This window comes from Leuciscus leuciscus (assembly GCF_965113295.1).
Source record: "Leuciscus leuciscus genome assembly, chromosome: 2".
NCBI lineage: Eukaryota > Metazoa > Chordata > Actinopteri > Cypriniformes > Leuciscidae > Leuciscus > Leuciscus leuciscus.
This window is the reverse complement of record NC_138726.1, coordinates 58,938,221-58,957,072: the sequence shown is the minus strand read 5'-3', so window position 1 is coordinate 58,957,072 and position 18,852 is coordinate 58,938,221. Positions and strand designations below refer to the sequence as shown.

Genomic DNA, 18,852 nt, shown 5'->3' with positions numbered 1-18,852 from the left:
GGCTAGCAGTCCCCAGCCCATCTCACTGGCTCATTCGGACCATCAGGCTCGGCAATGCGATTCAGTTCGCCCGGCGTCCCCCCAAGTTCAGAGATGTCCAGTTCACTTCAGTAAAAACTGTTGATGCTCATATCTTCCGAGCGAAAATCGCAGTCCTACTGGCGAAGGACGCGATAGAGCCGGTCCCTCCATCCGATATGAGAACTGGGTTTTACAGACCCTACTTCACTGAACCCAAGAAAAGCGGTGGGTAAAGGCCGATCTTAGACTTGCGAGATTTAAATCGTAGCCTTCACAAGCTACCATTCAATGCTGACGCAGAAACGCATTTTTGAATGCGTCCATCCCAGAGATTGGTTTGCAGCGATTGACCTGAAGGACGCGTACTAGCATGTCTTGACTGTTACTTGACACAGGCCATTTCTGTGCTTTGTGTTCGAGGGTCGAGCTTATCAGTACAAAGTCCTACCCATCGGGCTGTCCCTGTTTCCCTGCGTCTTCACGAATGTTGCGGACGCGGCCCTTGGAGGAACACGACATTCACATTCTCAACTATTTCGACGACTGTCTCGGGACCAGTTGTGTGAACACAGGGACCACTGGCTGAGGGTAATTATAAACTCATACAACTAATTGTAAATTGTAGCCTCAGGTTATTTTCTGTAGTTTTCTTAAGTTCTGCAAGTTGCTGGAAATACAAGCCTCTGTTAAATGACATCATTATGCCACATTTAATTTGCTCATGAGTAAGGTTAGGATCTTACAGTGAGAACAGCTGTTATTTGTTGTATTGACTGCACAACGATAAGGTAAGATACAACAAACCTTACTCACAGTCTAGGGGGAGGGTCACACAAATTTTGTATTGTATTTTGTATTCCTGAAAGCAGCTAAATTTCCAAGTTTGGTATGCCATTTCTGGGGATTTTTCAAAAATAAACTAACTCTTGAGCAAATGACATCATGTAAGAACAGCTGGTGTCTGTGAGTGCAGCCTCAGCGTATCTATTTCAGTTTGGGTTTTACAATAGTTTACAATTAGTTGGGAACATTTAATATTCATTTAACACAAGAACCTGGTGCTCAGTCACCTCAGCCAGTTGGGGCTTCAGGTTAAATGAAAGCTTTAGCGTTAAGTTCTGCCAGGAAGACTCAATCAGCGCGTCATGTATTACCTCACTTCTAACCAATCATGTGCTAACACTCGCAGTATAAAAGATTGGTACTTACATTTGTCTGAGTTCGCAGATGCTGACGCTGCCAATTACCTCCATCCTCCCCAACCACCACCAAGATGGTACTTTCCCCTTCATCCTCCCCACCACCACCAGGATGGTCCCTTCCTTTACCTCCAGGGGATCGGCTGCGCCCCTGCCTTCGTCTTCAGGCAGGATATGCAGCTTCCGCTACCCTCGCATTGCGCGCTAAGGACGGGGCCTACGCCAAAGAACTTTTTATGCTTGTTGGGCTGTTAATAAACATGCGCTTGTTATATCAATTTATCTCCCGAGTCTTTCTGGTAGAACTGGGAAAAGAGCAAACTTGCCCCCCATGTATTGCTTCATATAAGACCGCTTCAGCACTGGCTTCACGGTCGAGTCCCGAGATGGGTGACCATGGGTCCCACCAGGTGACAATCACACCGGCGTGCCACCAAACCTACTCCTGCCCGGAGTAACGAAGGGTCTGACCACAGGCCGAAGGTTTGGCGGCAATAACCTGAGGCCTTGCTCAAGAATCATGGAAACATATGCACCAAACAAGCCACTTGGACATTGCTTGTGGTATCCCCCAGGGGTCAGTACTGGGTCCAAAATTATTTCTGTTATACATAAACGATATATGCAAAGTTTCAAAGATAGCACAATTAGTTCTATTCACTTCTACATTTTCAACCCCTTGGTCTCCCCTGACCCTAAAAAAATATTTAGATAGCACATTTTAAAAATAACTATCTCACAAAACATTTGTTTACACTAGTAAAAATACAAAATTTAAAATTTCTGCTCTGTGCCTGCATTTTGGATTATTGCCTGGGTTGACGTTCACTGCTGTTTCCTTCAGCGGTCTCCGTCTACTAGGATCGGATTACAGCCCACTGCAGTCCCCTGCGCTGCCAAGGACCTAACTGCTGACCAGAGACTCTACACCAACTTTTCCTGTCTTGCTTCCTTGTTGTTCTAAATAAACCTTCACTTTAATTCGCAATTGGATCCTGTGTTTTGTGACCTGACAGTGATTCTGACATCAAGATGCAATATAAATGCTATAGATCTCGAGCAATGATTGTAGGTTTGGTAGTAATAATTGGTTTACTTTAGTGCAGAATAGCGCTTTGTTTATTGAATTTAAATACCTTTCTAGAGCAACCATCGATGCCCCCGAAGATCACAATGTTGTAGCTGTTTTAGAGAAAAGTCAAAAACAATGAAAAAAAAAAGGCTCAGCTAATAACATTTCTTTGACTAATTTAGGGTGAGTATATAGATTCCAAATGAGCTTATGATTAGTATCACTGTGCATCAGTGCTATTGGGCTTGGCACAGAGTATGTTCGCCGAACTACACATCCCAACTGTGTCAGCCGGGAGATGATGCCTGCACAGTCAACTCTGTGCATGGAGGCCCGGATTCTTTACCACTGCACTCTATGGCCCTCAGCCTGCAGCAAACCCTTCACCATCCTAAATCCAGCATATGGATGTCTGAATTTTACTGCTGTGACTAATGTGTCCAGCTCCTCATCCAGAACCCTACTGTGTGTATCTTTCACTGACAGTCCTGTTTCTGACATTATCCGGCGTATGGTTCATGTGCTCACTCCCAGCAATTTTGCAACACACAGCACTGGTAGAGACATGGCTATTAGTTCCTCAATACGGTCCTCTGACAAAACTATTCTTGGTCGCCCAAGCTTGCCAGATTCAAAGTCTAGAGTGTTGTGCGTACACACGTGATTGTTGTTGATCTCACCAATCACCTGTACATCCTCTCTAAGTTCATCCATTACAGCATGTGGAAAAGAATCCTCCTGGCTTGACAGTGCACTTAAAAAAACTAGCACCTGGGAACAGGCAAACTCCAAAAAATCTAAATCAACTGGTGGTCGATTAAGCAGATGGGACAGTCGTGCATGGAGTCTATCCAATACAGTATTCATCAACAGTTCCTTAAGAAACAGCATTATAACAATTAGCAACATGCACATTACATTTTAATTATATATTTGATATAAAACGTTGTAATTATATAGTTTAGCATCAGCTCAAAGGTCTAAGCAGATTATATGATATACATCATTTCAATGAAAATGCCAAACCAATCGAATCTGTTTTTCTTACTTAACACTAGCTTGAGTATGTGATATGAATTCAGTATGAACACACGCGAGTCGGCTTAATGGTACACAACTTATGAAGGATTTAAATATAGGCCTATTTTATATTTATTATTTGTGTGCACGTTAAAAGTACCATTCCGACAACGCTGAGCCAAATCAGAATGTCAGGAAGGATTGACTTCTCTTCATGGCGCCTGGCGTGTTTATTGAACCAATCAGATAAGATTAAATCGCGAGAAGCTCATTTGATTGGCTGTGATGAAGGTGGACCCGCCCTCCTCTTCGCACTTGCAAAACTCAATGAGTGAGAGAATCGTGCCAAAACTGTAAGCGCAGGAAGACGGAACTGTGCAAATCGGGTTATTTCGGGAGCATTTACCCTACGCACACAACAAGTCATTTAGACATTTGCAACAGTTTATTTTTTACTCATACAGATTGGTTTTACACTTTCAATCCATTTTGCAGTTCTTTAAACTGTTGTTTTCGGTTGCAAATCACTGTTCACAGGCTTGCAATGATTTTGGATGTATTTCGGCGAAATAAACGTGCCAAAAGTGTAAGCGCGGAAAAATGGAAGTCAGAAGAATACAGATCATATTTCTTTTGCGTAAGCGTGAAGCTGCAGTTTCACAATACATGAATTACTCTTACGAAAACCAGTAAAATGTTGCCGATTCTTTTTTTCTTACGCTTGAAACGTGATTTACACCTTAACAAATCTTCTCTTGCGCATGCAAATTTAATTTACGCTTGCAATCTTGTGCACAATTTCACAAATCTTACCCTGCGCATGCAATTCTTTATGGCATCATATTACCTTCCACTCGCGCTCAACAGGACAACGCAACCGAGCCTGGATTTGCCTGGATCATACCCTGAGACGCTGAGGTTTTCCCTCACCACCACCACCAAGACATCCACCATCATCTTCAGCATCCTCCTACAACTCAGCACAACCCACAATCCCTGCTCTAGAAAAATGGACAGTGTTGGGGTTAAGACAAGCTCTAATCAGCGCTGATGTTCATTTTTACAGGAGGATGAACAAAGCAGAGATATACAACCTGTATGTTTCACTTAAGTCAACATTTCCATCTCCAAAAACCAATCCACCTTCCAAAGGCGCTAACAAATTGAGTAAGAATCGCATGTACCCGAACCCACGCTCTCACTGTTTTTCTCACTGATATTCCCATAAACCACCATTGAAACCACTCCTCGACGCCTCTCTTCTTCAAGCCGTTTCCCCCAGAAACTTCCAATCCTACCTAACCGCTTGGAAATGTTATAAGGATTTCTCCATATTAATATTATATTCCATATCATGAACATTTAAAAAATGACAGAGATGATAACGGTGTCGTTTTCAAAAACTCGTTTTCAGAAACCTATTTCAAAGTTTCAAAGCAAACGCAGTTATTGTGTAAATGAACGGCCATAACTCATTAAAAGTTTTCAGTTTTAAGTTGAAAACACTGTTGTGTAAGCGGCCCATAAATTAATAACTAGTGATTCTCACAGCGGAAATAAATAAATTAAAAACGCTGGACAATGACTTAAATAAATAAATGTAAAAAGCTGGACAATTACATTATTATAGATCTGCTGTACAGCCAAAAGCATTTTTTCCTGGAAAACTTGGCTTACAGTGAAAGAGAAAATAAACAGTTTCCAGATAACCACCATTACACACAGATGGTTCTATATATTGTGGTTGTTTATTTATTTCACTAGTGTAGTTTTTATAGACGATGCGACTTTAATAAAACGGACTAAATCTCACTAAATGTTGTGCATGAATTCATTTAGTCAATTGATTCGTTTTTTTATTTAAACTTTTTAATTAAAAAAAGATAAACAAAAAAGATCTTTAAAAAAAAATCAGTTGGAAATAATACAGATTAATGATTTTGAAACTGTACAGTCAGTGTGTGGTTTTAATTCAGCAGGTGAAATAAAGATTGATAACTTTTGAATTGTAGATGTTTTTCTCATGGTGATTTTTCTCAGTGTGTTTGACAGATCTGAACACACACACACACAGACTGGTGACCTTATCAAGCAGTGTCTCTGATCACAGTGTTTGACATCATCCTTCAGTCCAGCGTGAGTCTCCATTTCATTTAGCAGTTTATGAGCCATGGTTTGCTCTGCCAGTTTTTATTATCTTTGCATCATGGATTAATTAAATTGAAAATTAGTTTAAATTCTTTAATTTATTATGGATTTTACGAGGTGGATAATGTGTTGACCAATAGTACGAATTGGTCGTGAGATAGCGTTGTCATTGACACAAGTGTACAAGGAGTGAAAATATTTTATGCATAGATCCTTGCAGGAACGCAGAACAAAGAATGTGACATTCAACTTCAATAAATACACACACAAAATCATTACATGTAGTATCTTCACTATAAATCAGACTACTACATACATTGAGTATGTAGGATCATGGTGGTCTTCAGGTCATGTTATTCACACACTTGTAATACAAACACGACACCAGTGGTTACTCCAGGATACTACAATACTTCTATCACAGCACTATATATATTGTTAGTTATGAATGATCGTTAGAGTAATCTTTGAAAATGCTTAATGTCTGATACAGGTGAAGTGAATCGAGCAGAAGAGATGCATCAGGAGTAAGTGTTTCTTGTTCAAAGCTTTGACTTTATCTTTATTAACTTTATAATCAACTGATTATTATCCATATGAGTACATCATTTACAACAAGGTTTCATTAGTTAACATTAACTATTATTACAGCATTTTATTAATCTTAGTTAATTTCAACATTTTTAAAATGAATAGTTACTTGTGAAGTGGACGAGGGAAGTTTATATGGACAGTGTAACTTATACTGTATTCAGCAGCTCCTTAAACCACAACAGAACATGATTGTGTTCACAATTCATTTACACACACACAACTCTATATATGACTTAACTTATGAGATGATAATATAATACTTGTAGATACTTTAAGCCGACTGTTTTTACATAGATCGTTCTATTATTATCATAATTTTTGCTCAAAAATATTTTATTCAACACCCAAAGCATGCAAATAGAACTATAGATCGGTGCATAAAACAAATTATTGTAGTTCAGTGAGTTGAACTAGCGCAGGTTATGCCAGTAAAGGACACTGGTGTAACGTTAGCAATGATGTACATCTGAGACGGAGAGAAGTTATCAAGAGAAGTACATAAAAACTAGAACACAGCCTCTATTAGCCAATGAATTAACTAATGTTAACAAAGGAGCCTTTATTGTCAAGTTTTGAAACTAAAAGTGCCAAAGAATATTTTAACAAATAACTTAAAAATCTGTTTTGAAATGATTGAACTGATCTGTCTGGTATTATTTTCAATAATACAGTAAAAGCAGACCACTCTAAACCGAAATATTTAAAAATGTGTGCATTTAATGATGTATAAAATCATGCAGAAAATGTGCAGTCTTTGAAAGCAGTGAATTCTGAATTATAGAAGTTTACATATTCTGGGATTTTCTACTGTACATCTGCTGCTTTCAGGGCTAAAAACTCTCACATTATAGCAGAGGTTTTCTTTTATCAGAAAATAGTGAGGAAACTGAGGTCAAATGAACTTCTCTTTTCAAGGGAGCTCGAGCTGCGTCATGAAGCACGTGTAGAATCAGTCCAATGGTGTCGAGACGTCATAGGGGGATGACATCACAGACCAGGAAACTATAAATCATACCCAGAAACAGACCGCGCTAGCTTCTGTGTCTTCAGCAAGCGCTCTCTGTGACACTGTCTCTGTCTATCTCTGTTGTTTTGTCATTGCACAATCACTATATATATATCATGACGAACAAGCAGCAGTTTAAACAGTGTGCTGTCCCTTGCCCTCGTTTCCTTACGGGTGGGAACACACAAACTGTGTGTAGCTTGTTAGGGAATGGAGCATGCCCAAGCACACACTGCGGTTTCTTCTCCCTGAGGCGAGGTACCAGTGCTACAATTATACAGTTCTGAGGATCTGGATGTTGTAAGCATTGATGCAGGGGATTTTGAGGATTTGCCACCTCATACCCCTGCTTATGAGGGTTGTGACTTGTGCTGTCGTTAAACTAAATATCGAGTGGCCAGCCGAGAAACAGGAAGTTCAAAAGAAAAGTTTACTAGATGAAATATTTATACCATCTAGATCACAGCCTCCTCGTCGGGGACTGCTGTTTTTTCCCGACCTCCACACTGAGGTATCAAGGTCATGGAGAAAGCCATATAGTGTGTTTAACACTCAAACGTCTAACTACAGCAATATTATGGGATTAAAACAACATGGTTGTGTGATGATGCCTTGGGCTAAAAAGACACTTGCAAGCTATCTCTCTCCTGAGTCAGCATCGTCACTAAAAGCCACGAATTCGAGAATTGCGTCACGCAACAGATTTGTCTCTTCAGGCCACCAAGGAGACGGCCAAATCAGTAGGCTGTTCTATGGCAGCCCTGATGGCCACGGAGCGGCATCTTTGGCTAAATCTGTCTGATATGAAAGATAGGGATAGATCTGTTCTTTTGGACGCTCCGCTCTCGCCTTCTGGCCTCTTCAGCGACTCAGTTAAAACGGTCGTCGAGAGGTTTCAGGAGGCGAAGAAACAATCAGCGGCGTTCCAGAAGTTTCTTCCAGGCCAATCTAATGTTCCCGAGACTGTTCCCGCCCAGCAGTCTCGGGAACATTAGATCTACGAGCTCCTCACAGCACAGAGTGAAAAGCAAAGCGTCGCCACTCTGGCTCCTCCACATTAATGGGGGTCTGGGTGGCGGTCGCAGTCAAAGCCATCTAAAGATCAAGAACTCAGTCATTATCTCCAAGAAGGCTTCGACTAAGAAGAAGTCCTGACGCAGAGGCCGTCAGACATCTGAGGGCAGTCCCCTCTGGGGAGAAACGGTTTCCACCTCATCAAAAAACGGTGCCCATTTCTCCCTGACGCCCTCTGGGGGGTGACTCTCTGAGGAGGGTTGCAGCGCTGCCAGTTCGACGGTTTTCCCTGCCGGTTCGCTGCTTGAGGGCACAGAGGTATCAGCGTCCCCAAACGATCCTCCGAGGAGGGCCGTAAAGCAGTCAGTGCGGTTGTTCCCTGCCGGTTCGCCGCTTCAGGGCGTCGAGGTGGCTGCATTTCCCAACGATCCTCTGAGAAGGGTTGTAGAACAGTCAGTTCGGTTGTTCGCCGTTACAGGGCACCGAAGTGGCTGTTTGACCAAAACCAGAGGCCAGTCTCGAGAGACTGGTTTCCTTAGTAGATTTTCTGGCAGTGTGGAAGCTACTACCAAATATATCTCGCTGGGTCCTGCTCATAATAGACAAGGGTTACAGAATTCAGTTCGGTTCTCGTCTGCCCAGATTTCTAGGGGTCCTCCCTATGGTGGTGGACCCCAAGCAGACTCTGGTTATGGAGCAAGAAGTACAGACTCTTCCACGAAAGGAGGCTACAGAAAGGGTTCCTCCTCCCAGCAGGGAGTCAGGGTTTTACAACCATTACTTTATTGTTCCAAAAAAGGATGGGGGGTTGCGTCCTATTCTAGACCTGCGCCAACTAAACCACAGGGTTCATATCTCATGTTCAAGATGCTTACACTCAAACAGATCGTGTCACAGATTCAGTCCAAGGACTGGTTTGTCATCAAAGACTTGAAGGACGCGTACTTCCATGTAGCCATCCATCCTCATCACAGGAAGTTCCTGAGGTTCGCTTTCGGGGGCGAAGCATACCAATATTTTCCTGGTTCTTCCCTTCGGGCTAGGTTTATCAACCCGCACTATCACGAAATGCGTGGATGCAGCTCTGGCTCCACTGAGACTCCAGGGCATTCGTTGAATTACATCAATGATTGGTTGATTTTAGCTCAATCCGAGCAGATGGCGGTTCGGCATCGAGATGTCATTCTGTCGCATATAAGTAAGTTGGAGTTAAGGCTGAACGTCAAGTAGAGTGTGCTCCTTCCATCTCAGAGGACCACTTTTCCAGCCGTGGTTTGGGATTCGACGGCGATGCAGGCACAACTTTCCCCTGCTCGTATAGCATCGATTCACTCAGCCGTGAATGTTGTAAAACTAGGCCAGTTACTCACTGTGAAACAGTTTCAGAGACTGTTGGGTCTCATGGCAGCTGCGTCCAAAGTAATATATTTTCGGTTTGTGTACCTGAGACCCCAGCAGTGGTGGCTCAGAACCAAGGGGTTTTCTCCGAGCGGAAATCTGTTTCACATGATCAAGGTCACGCCCCAATGCCTACGTGCCTTAGTCATGTGAAAGAAGACTTGGTTCCTCGCCCAATGCCCAGTGCTGGGGGCTTCTTGTCATTGCGTAACGCTAACGACAGATGCTTCCCTCCCAGGTTGGGGGGGTGATCATGAGTGGTCGCTTAGCGAAAGGTCCGTGGCAGGACAATCAATTTTCTTGGCACATAAATCGTCTAGAAATGATGGCGGTGTTTCGAGCTCTCAAGCACTTCCTCCCAGACCTGAGGGGCAATCATGTGCTTGTCTGCATGGACAACACATCAGTGGGGTCTGAGGTCACGTCACCTATGCAGACTGGCTCATAAGATTCTCCTATGGGCCCAGGGAAATTACTGTCTCTCAGGGCAGTATATATTCCAGGGCATCAAAACCAGGGAGTGGATAACCTGTCGAGACAGGGGCTGAGGCCAAGGGAATGGAGACTTCACCCTGAGGCGGTGAAGCTCCTATGGGAGAAATTCGGTCAAGCACAAGTCGACCTATTTTTATCTTCAGAGACAACTCACTGTCCCATGTGGTTCTCCCTCACAGGGAAGCTGGATGCGATGTGGCCGAGGCTATACCTGTATGCCTTTCCTCCGATATCTTTGCTCCTGGGAGTTCTGGAGAGGGTTCCGTCTGTTATTAGTAGCCCCGTACTGAAGAGGTTTTAGAAAAGTTCCTCACACTAAAAACTTTATTTCGCTTTGTTATTTCTTCTATCAAGAGAATTGGAGACTTGCAAGCCTTGTCGTTTGCACCTGGTATGGTGAAAGCCATATGTTCTCAAGGTCCCTACTAATGTTGCGGGCCCCATTATGCTGCAGGCCTTCTGCCCTCCACCGTTCTTATCATCAGATCAAGAAAAACGTAATCTGCTATGCCCTGTTCTGGCTTTGAAATCCCATGTCCACAGAGCTGCCCTGTGGCGAAAGTCGGATCAATTATTTGTCAGTTTCGGGTCACCTAGGAAAGGGTACCCTGCATCTAAGCATAGGATGAGCAAGTGGGTGTGAGTTGGTGTGAGAAAAAGATGCGTCTTCAGCCGTTTCTTAAAAATAGCTACGGACTCAGACGCTCTGGTTGAGTTAGGCAGATCATTCCACCAGCAGGGAACAGTCAAGGTAAAGGTCAGAGAAAGACATTTTGTGCCTCTTTGAGAAGGCACCACAAGATGACATTCACTTGCAGAGCGCAAGTTTCTGGATGGCACATAAGTCTGAAGTAATGAGTTTAGGTACAGGGGAGCAGTACCAGTGGTTGTTCTGTAGGCAAACGTCAGTGACTTGAATTTGATGCGAGCGGCAACTGGCAACCAGTGCAATTTTGTGAGGAGAGGAGTGACGTGTGCTCTCTTCGGCTCGTTAAAGACCACTCTAGCTGCAGCATTTTGGATCAGTTACAGAGGTTTGACAGTGCAAGCTGGAAGACCAGCCAGTAGAGCATTACAATAGTCCAGTCTGGATAGAACAAGTGCTTGGACAAGGAGTGTCCAGAGCATGCTCTCATAGGAAGGACCTGATCCCCCTAATGTTGTATAAGGCAAATCTGCAGGACCGAGAAGTTCTAGCAATGTGGTCTGTGAAGTTCAATTGATCAATCACAACTCCAATGTTCCTGGCTGACCTTGATGGAGTTATGGATGACAGACCTAGCTGAATGGAGAAGATTTGGTGTAGTGTTGGGTTGGCCAGGACCACAAGCAGCTCTGTCTTCGCAAGGTTTAGTTGAAGGTGGTTGCCCTTCATCCAGCCAGAAATGTCTGTCAGGCAGCCTGAAATGCGAGCAGCTACCGTCGGATCATCAGGCTAGAATGAGAGGTAGAGTTGTGTGTCATCAGCGTAGCACTGAAAGGAAAATACATGTTTCTGAGTCACAGATCCTAATGATGTAATGTAGATGGAAAAGAGAAGTGGTCCAAGCACTGAGCCCTGAGGCACCCCAGTAGCTAGATGTTAGGTCATAGACACCTCACCCCTCCACGACACCCTAAAGGACCTATCTGAGAGGTAAGACTTGAACCATTGGAGTGCCGTTCCCGAGATGCCCTTTGTCTTTAGGATTGACAGGAGGATCTGGTGGTTAACTGTGGCAAAGGCAGCAGACAGATCCAGCAGGATGAGAACTGAGGATGTGGAAGCTGCTCTTGCCAACCTCAGTGCTTCAATAACCGAGAGCAGGGTCGTCTCAGTTGAGTGTCCGCTTTTTAAACCAGACTGGTTGTTGTCCAGGAGGTTGTTCAGTGTAAGAAAAGAAGAGATTTGGTTGAAGAGACTCGTTCAAGTGTTTTCGAGACGAATGGAAGGGATACCGGTCTGTAATTTTTCAGATGTGCTGGATTTAGAGTGCGTTTCTTAAGCAGTGGGGTTACCCAAGCCTGCTTAAATGCTGTGGGAAAAGTACCAGTGTGAAGAGAGGTGTTGATGTGCGTGAGTGCGGGTACAATTAAGGAAGAAATGGCTTGAAGTAGATTAGTGGGAATAGGATCAAGCGGGTAGGTAGTAGGGCGATTGGAAAGGAGGAGTTTGGAGACTTCTGCCTCTGAAAGCAGAGAGAAGGAGGGTAGAATGTGTGTGCTAGCTGGTAAGATGTGTGTGTCAGTTTGTGGATTGGTAAATTGGCCTCTGATGATGGTTGTTTTATTTATGATGAATGTGGCAAAGTCGTCAGTTGTTAGGGTTGATGAAGGAGGAGGAGGTTTTGAAAAGCATGCGAGAGTCCGAAGAATTGTTCATTTTGTTGTGATAGTAAGTCATTTTAGCAGTAGAGATATTATCAGAGAAGGAAGAGAGGAGGGATTGATAAAGACCAAGGTCAGAAAGGATCTTTCGATTTGCGCCACTTCCTCTCTTCCTCCCCTGAGTTTAGAACGATGTTCGCGGAGAACATCAGATAACCAGGGGGCAAAGGGGATAGCGCCGGCTGGCCTGGAGGAAAGGGAGCAGAAGTTGTCCAAGCAGGATGTTAAAGTGGAGAAAAGAGTATCAGTTGCACTTTTAGTATCTAGTTTTGAGAGCTGATCAGGTGGAGGAAGTGTGGATGTGACCAAAGAGGATAGGCGGGAGGGTGAGAGTGAGCGTAGGTTTCGGCGAAAGGTGACCTGTGGAGGAGTGCGTGTTGTGTTTTGAGGCAGGTTGAGGTTGAGAGTGAGGAGGAAGTGATCTGAGGTGTGCAGTGGAGTGACCAGTGTATGGTCAGTGGAGTAGTAGCGGGTGTAAATAAGGTCCAATGTGTTACCTGATTTGTGAGTAGCCGCAGTAGATATTCGTTTGAGGTCGAATGAGGCAATGTGGAAATCAGCAGTCTGAGGTTTTTTTAGGGTTTTTCCTCACTCTCAATATATATATATGCATCCAAATACGCATACAACAATAATTCTATGTGTATGAATGTGTATGTGTATGTGTACATGTATGTTAATGTGTATGTGTATGCGAATAGGGTGTGAGAGACTTAAGAAGACAGTGATAATGTGGAAGAACAGCTGCTAGTGTCAATACAGATCTGTCAAAGATTATTTAACAACAAATTCTGTATTATACCCTACCTTTTAGTCTGAAGGAGACAGAAAATGGTTGGACACTAGACTATGTGCCGGTGTTAAACTGAATTATGTGACTGTAGAAGGTGATGTTTTGAACTCTTAATCCCAACACTAACCCAACACTCAGGCCACCAAACGCAGTTGTCGTGTAAATGAACGGCCAGAACTCATTAAAAGTTTTCTGTTTTCAGTTGAAAATGCTGACGTGTAAACGGCCCATAAGTTAATAACTAGTGATTCTCACAGCAGAAAATAATCAATTAAAAAAGTACTTAAACTGGACAATGACTTTATTCTAGATCTCCTGTAGAGCCAAAACAATCTTAGTTGCATTATTTTTTCTGTTATCACTGTAAAGCTGCTTTGTAAAAAGCTCTATATAAATAAAGGTGACAAGACTTGACTTGCAACAACAACAAAACCAGATCAGATCAGACACACTGATATTCATCAGTATAATAAGAAAAACTACCAGGATATTTCAGGACACACTGAAGGAGTTTGTTGGAAAACTTGGCATGAAGTGAAAGAGAAAATAAACAGTTTCAACCACCTGAAGGCAAAAGAGGAACCGGATAGTTTTGCAAAAGTGATGTGTAGGCCTAAGTCTGTTGTTCCTTGTAAACTCGTATTGAAACGAAACTCTTGGGAATATAAATGGAGCATAAGCATATAAATATGATCAGTATTTCAGTCAGAGCGAATCCCTCTTCAGACGCTCTTCACTCACTCCAGGTGGGCAAGAATATTCATACTTCTTTATTTATAGCAAATTATGATTATATTCCCATTACACACAGATGAATATATATATTTTAGTTGTTTATATATTTCACTAGTGTAGTATTTAGAAATGATGTTGACTAAATCTCACAATTTTTTTCTGCATGAATTAATTTAGTTAGTTACATTTATAATTCAAAAAGATAAACTAATAGGATCTTTTCAAAAACAACAAACGAGTTGGAAAGAACACTGATTAATGATTTTGAAAGCGTACAGACAGTGTGTGGTTTTAAATAGTATCTCGGTGCTCTTTGGATGGTTCCACTCTTCAGAAAAAACAATCCAAGGCACTCGAGTAATTTTAGAAAATATAAAAAACCTTTATTCTTCCATGGCTTAGATTTTAAAAACAGGTGATAAGCAACGGCACACCTACTGTACATGAGCCAATGAGCCTTCATCAGGGTGTGAGATGATGTGTGATGAAGGCTCATTGGCTCATGTACAGTAGGTGTGCCGTTGCTTGTTTCTTCTTGTTGCTTCAGCAGGTGAAATAAAGATTGATAACTTTTGAATTGTAGATGTTTTTCTCATGGTGATTTTTCTCAGTGTGTTTGACAGATCTGAACACACACACACAGACTGGTGACCTTATCAAGCAGTGTCTCTGATCACAGTGTTTGACATCATCCTTCAGTCCAGCGTGAGTCTCCATTTCATTTAGCAGTTTATGAGTCATGGTTTTTATCTTGGCATCATGGATTAATTAAATTGAAATCCTTTAATTTTCCAACATTGATGAGTTTTCCTTTACTTTATTGTCACGTCATTGACCAACCTGATCGTATGAATTTTACGAGGTGGATAATTGTACGAATTCATACAACCTCACTCCTACACATTTTTGCTAAATCATACATATTTTACGAGTTGCCCAATTTGTTGTCTAATCGTATGAATTAGCCGCCTCGTACACACTCGTACGAATTGGTCGTGAGATAGCGTTGTCATCGACACAAGTGTACAAGGAGTGAAAATATTTTATGCATAGATCCTTGCAGGAATACAGAACAAAGAATGTGACATTCAACTTCAATAAATACACAAAATCATTACTTCTAGTATCTTCACTATAAATCAGACTATGACATACATTGAGTTGTAGTTATCACTTTACTTCTGTTTACAGCGGTTACAGCAACAGACACTCATGGGGGCGTGTACATCTTCTTCAACAGGTCAGAACACACACACTTATAATACAAACACGACACCTAGTGGTTACTCCAGGATACTACGATACTTCTATCACAGCACTATATATATTGTTAGTTATGAATGATCGTTAGAGTAATCTTTGAAAATGCTTAATGTCTGATACAGGTGAAGTGAATCGAGCAGAAGAGATGCATCAGGAGTAAGTGTTTCTTGTTCAAAGCTTTGACTTTATCTTTATTAACTTTATAATCAACTGATTATTATCCATATGAGTACATCATTTACAACAAGGTTTCATTTGTTAACATTAATTAACTACATTAGTTAACAATAACTATTACAGCATTTTATTGATCTTAATTTCAAGTAATTTAAGTTAATTTCAACATTTTAAAAAATAATGATTAGTTCCTCATCAAGTGGACGAGGGAAGTTTATATGGACAGTGTAACTTATACTGTATTCAGCAGCTCCTTAAACCACAACAGAACATGATTGTGTTCACATTTCATTTACACACACACAACTCTATATATGACTTAACTTATGAGATGATAATATAATACTTGTAGATACTTTAAGCCGACTGTTTTTACATAGATCATGCTATTATTATCATAATTTTTGCTCAAAAATATTTTATTCAACACCCAAAGCATGCAAATAGAACTATAGATCGGTGCATAAAACAAATTATTCTAGTTCAGTGAGTTGAACTAGCGCAGGTTCTGCCAGTAAAGGACACTGGTGTAACGTTAGCAATGATGTACATCTGAGACGGAGAGAAGTTATCAAGAGAAGGACATAAAAACTAGAACACAGTCTCTATTAGCCAATGAATTAACTAATGTTAACAAAGGAGCCTTTATTGTGGTGTTTTATAGTGTTGTTAGTTTGCTATAGTGCAAAAGTACAGCATGACAATTACAATGTGTATAATGGTTAATATAATATGTGCTATTTGGCTGTTAAAACCATAAAACAGACAAAACAAATATCCACAGCTTTCTACTTATGATTATTTTTTTTATATATATATATTTCAGGAAACTTGTAAACGAATTGCAACAAAACATTACGGGACTGAACTCAGAATTTAACAGAAATCATCAAACTCTCACTGGTCAAATTAAGAGGCTGAACGACATCACTGATGAACATGAGGAAACTACAGTGGGACGATGGGCAGAAGCAACAAACAGAATCAAAGCCATAGTGGATTTGGGTTTGTCTTTAACCAAGACAATGATTGAGCATCTGAGAACAATTTCTAACACAGTAAAAGAGCTTAAGCAGATGAAGAAGGATTATGTTCAAAATAAAGACATACTGAGAAGAGTGAGATCCATGAACATGGGGAGAATTGACAAACCTCTCGAACTGCATTATAAGCAACTAAACGGCAAAATCAATGATCTATTACAAATGCTTGATCATTACAAAATAACAGGACAAAACATGTCTTTGAAACTTATTCCTGAGATGAGAGAAACAGCTGCTAAATTTCAGGAGACTCTGAATGAAATTAAACATGCCAAAGAATATATTAATAAATTAGTTTAAAATCTGTTTAGAAATGAAACTGATCTGTCTGGTATTATCATCAATAATACTCTAAACTGACATCTATAAAAATGTGTATTTAATGATGTATAAAATCACGGAGAAGTGTTCAGTGTTCAGTCAAAGCAGTGAATTCTGAATTATAGGAGTTTACATATTCTGGGATTGTCTACTGTAGATATGATGATTTCAGGGCTAGAAACTCTCACATTACAGCAGAGCTTTTCTCTTATCAGAAAATAGTGACGAAAATTAGGTCAAATGTACTTTATTTTTATTTTTAATTTTTTTTACATTGATTTTGTAATGTGATTAAATTACTCTGATTGTCATATAATTTTTTGGAAGATTTTATTTTATGTTTGATGAGCAACCGTTTGCATGTTGTTTTTCTGGTTCTCCATGACCTTGGATAAACTCTTTTTGTCTTTGTAAATGAACCACTTGTTCTGGAGTTTAGATTATATTTATTTCTTGTTAAATTACAAGCATTCATTTTAATTGCCTTATATATATATAGGGTGTGGGTGTTACTGTTTTGTAATGTAATGTAAAATAAAATCAATAATTTCCCCAACTGATGTAGATGTCAAGACCAAAATATATATTACAAAATACATGTACATCTGACCTCACCAACATATTCACCAAACTGTGTGATCTTTTATAAGTAAGCATGGGAAGGTATTTGAAATAATCTTTTAAGAGGCGACATGAAGCTAAAATAAACACATTTTTGTTTACAATATATTCAATCTTGTAACTGTTCTTGTTGTAAGGGTTGGTTTACTGAAAATGCTTTTGGTCTTTTTTATTCATTCTTTAATAACTGACTTGTATTGGACTTTTTCACTAAATCAAATTAAATTAAAATCAAATTCATATCATGTTGTTATAAAATTCGCCATTATTATTTAGTATATTAATCAGTAACGCTTTTGACATTATTTACTGTGTAGTTGAGTTGTTAATAAAACATTTAGTTTAAATAATGTTTTCAGGAACATTCTACTACTAACCTTAAAAAAAAAAAAAAACTTTCACTAACATTAAGAAAACTGGACATTTTAATGTTCCCATAAGCAGAACAATGTTTGGGAAACATTCTGTTAGCTGTGGAGTTCGTCTCTCCTGCTCTCGAGCTTCATCTGGTGGACATTAAACAGCTGTGATGAAACATGAGAATTAAGATCAATTTACATTAAAGGGGTCATGAACTGCATTGTTCTGTTTTATAACGTTTCCTATGGGGTGCACTTATAATGTTAGTATGATTTTTACTTCAAAAATTGTCAGAATTTTGTAATAAAAGGTTTTTAGCAAGTATTACATGTGGAACTCTCTCCAAATCTTTTAGCACGTTTTTACTATTGCAGCTCTCAAGGTTAACTAATCGTGGAAAGTGTTGATTATAGCATTATATTTAGATCTATAGGATTATATTGAGATAGTCAAGTCAAGTCAAGTCAAGTTTATTTGTATAGCGCTTTTCACAATACAGATTGTATCAAAGCAGCTTCACAGTATTAAATTAAAATAATACAACAAAGTTTGTTTCAAGAGGAATTTATTGATTGATAAAATTAAATTAAATATCCCCAAAATATCCCCAACTGAGCAAGCCAAAGGCAATCGTGGCAAGGAACCGAAAAACTCCATCAAGTGACCTAATGGTGTCCTAAAACTCCATCAGGTGACCTAATGGAGAAAAAAAAACCTTGGGAGAACCCAGGCTCAGTCGGGGGCCAGTTCTCCTCTGGCATTTATGAGCTAGAGGCCGGATTGTAGTTTGAACTGTAGGATTATATGAATGCCTGGCTGAAGAGATGCGACTTTAATCTAGTTTTAAACTGGGAGAGCGAGTCTGAGCAACGAACAGTATCAGGAAGACTATTCCAGAGTTTTGGAGACAAATGTGAAAATGCTCTCCCTCCTTTGGTGGTTCTGGATATCCTAGGTATGACCAAAAGCCTTGAATTTAGTGATCTTAAAAAGCGCGATGGATTATAGGGCGATAGAAGATCCGTTAAATAGACTGGAGCTAAGCCGTTTAGGGCTTTATAAGTCAGTAGCAATACCTTATAATTAATACGGAGCTTTATAGGATAGTGGCATGAAAGGTTGCAGTGATGAGCATTGTAGCCGATCACAGACATGTTGAGCGCATGAATGCAGTGTTCTCGTAATTGCAACTCGATTTCTCTAAC

The 18,852-nt window shown here is 40.5% G+C and overlaps 1 long non-coding RNA gene across 3 annotated transcripts; it reads left to right on the top strand.

Annotated features, from left to right (window-relative positions):
- The first annotated feature begins 5,233 nt into the window (after positions 1-5,233).
- LOC309492543 lies at positions 5,234-17,393 on the top strand. 3 transcript variants are annotated; one of them, XR_014203558.1, is made up of 5 exons: positions 5,234-5,448; positions 14,474-14,567; positions 15,054-15,102; positions 15,248-15,281; positions 16,129-17,393. It is a non-coding gene; the product is annotated as an uncharacterized lncRNA (long non-coding RNA). The 3 variants fall into 3 exon arrangements; XR_014203559.1 differs by lacking the exon at positions 5,234-5,448 and adding an exon at positions 13,787-13,873; XR_014203560.1 differs by lacking the exon at positions 5,234-5,448 and having other exon boundaries at positions 14,252-14,567.
- Positions 17,394-18,852: the final 1,459 nt, after the last annotated feature.